At 37.3% G+C, this 2,231-nt stretch overlaps 1 pseudogene; it reads left to right on the forward strand.

Moving 5' to 3' along the window:
• The first annotated feature begins 527 nt into the window (after window positions 1-527).
• LOC149209105 (casparian strip membrane protein 1 pseudogene) lies at window positions 528-1,697 on the forward strand (annotated as a pseudogene).
• The last annotated feature ends 534 nt before the right edge of the window (window positions 1,698-2,231 follow it).

Here is a 2,231-nt window from a genome sequence, read left to right on the forward strand (position 1 = left end):
TTTCTGAGGTAAGCATTTAAAAAATGAGCCCAAATCATGTATCAGTATAACTAGACGAGGGAAATGGTATGTTAATTCAATTTCCGGCAGAAAACCAGTTCTGCTTACGTACGCCCATTTGCTATATGCTCTCCACGTATGCCGAGGACATCATGAACAAAAGGTATTCATTTCACATTAGACTTTATCAGAGCAGGTACATCTAATACGAATTGCAGGGTTCATGAGGTATTCATTTCAAGTCAGACTTTACCAGAGCAGGTACATCTAATACTAGTTGCAGGTCCCAACCTAATACTACGCAATAATTGTCCTCTACACGTTGATTTTGATCCAAATATTTGTCTATTTCTGCTAGACTATTTGATTAAATTCATAGCCAGTTCCGATAGAATTCGTACCCAACTTCTCTGAGTTCTTCTTTCTGCACTCCACTTCTCTTAATTTACTTGAATCGTTATCTGCCACCTTGCCCTTGCTACAAGGTTCGAGAAATTAATTTCAAGTTTCATCTCATACAGCTTAAGGATGAAGTCAGTATCAGAGAAGACATACATGAAGCTACCACTTCCCCCTCCTGTAGGATGGAGAATTAGAGGGGTGGAAATCTTTGACTTTGTTCTGAGGTTGCTTGCGATTGGTGCCACGGTTTCTGCAGCTATTGCCATGGGCACAACTGATGAAACTCTACCATTTTTCACCCAGTTCTTCCAATTCGAAGCAAAATTCAACAACATATCAGCCTTCATGTACGTATGACACTACTCTTTCTCCTCTTCTTAAATAATTAGCGAGATTCTCAATCATACTGTATCTTCAGAATAATTCCTGAGATCAATTGTTAATTATCATTTCAGATACTTCGTAATAGCCAACGCCATTGTGGGAGGATACCTACTGTTATCTTTGCCTATCTCCATCCTGAACATAGTGAGACCTCGTGCAGCAGCGTTGAGAGTCATTCTCATTTTATTCGATACGGTTAATATGCATTGTTCATATACTTCAGAATTTCGATTTATAATAATAAGTATACTGTGTATACTGTGTTGTGTTTAACTTTATTGGATTGTAAATTTTGAAAATATTTTGGAATCCTAAGCTTTAAACAATTGACTCAGTTTTGTTGAATTTAAGTCTATTGCAGATTCAGGATATTGTTATTAGATAAGTCAATTGTTTGTTTTTTCTGATGATTGTTAGATTCTGAGATATTTATAGAATCTGTAATCAGGCATAACGATGCTTTCTTTTGTGACAGTTAGACTAGGGATATTGACAAAATTTGCAATTAGACACAGATGCCTTTTCAATTTTATCACTTAATCTAACTAAATTCAATGGTTTGAACTTGCTCACGTGAAATCGCTGATAACCCGTATATATTCTGGATATATTCTGATAACCCGTGTATATTCTGGATATAGTAAAGAATAGCAGTATCGTAATGACAGGTGATGGTGGCTGTGGGTACATCGGGAGCAGCGGCAGCTGTAGCAATAGTGTATGTGGCTCGCAAAGGAAACACTAGCACGAACTGGTTTGCGATCTGCCAACAGTTCAATTCATTCTGTGACCAGGCCATCGGTGCTCTCAGTGCCTCCTTCGCTGGAGTGGTCTTCCTAATTCTTCTGGTTCTGTTATCTGCTTTAACTCTCTCAAGGCGCCGGACAGAGATTCATTCTTCCAAAATCTGATAAGGCGTGGCTTATTTGCTGGGAAATCGGCTAAAACATACTTTATAGCCGATAAATTACGTGCTTTTTGTGGTATTTTATGCAGCAAGGATCAGGAATGTAGACAAGCCTGTTATGAAAGGCCTTTCTGTAAGTTTCCCCGATGTAAACTTTCACTTCCTTAGATATTAAGCATGGTTTATCTTTTATCAAAACTTGAATGACCGTCAGGATATATTAATCTAGGTTATTATGTCAATGAGGGCGCAACAAGTCACCAAAATGGGTTATCATGTTAAATAGAACTCAATAAGTAAACCACATCCTGACCAATCAGTGTAAAGATGAATTCTATGCCACATATAAAACGAAATTTAGATCTATGATATCTTCTAAACAGTGGTTAAGGCCACATTATTGTTTGAGTTCCATTTGTATGAGGCCACATTGTTGGTAGAGTTAAAATAAAGATACAATATAATTAGTAATGAGTGACATAGGGGCATATGTATGCACAAGCATCATTTGGAAGAGTCGTTAATTTGGAATTCTAAA

This window comes from Pinus tabuliformis, chromosome 1_2, assembly GCF_031772625.1.
Source record: "Pinus tabuliformis cultivar Carrire ecotype Pingquan chromosome 1_2, CPIR1, whole genome shotgun sequence".
In the NCBI taxonomy this organism is placed as follows: Eukaryota; Viridiplantae; Streptophyta; class Pinopsida; order Pinales; family Pinaceae; genus Pinus; species Pinus tabuliformis.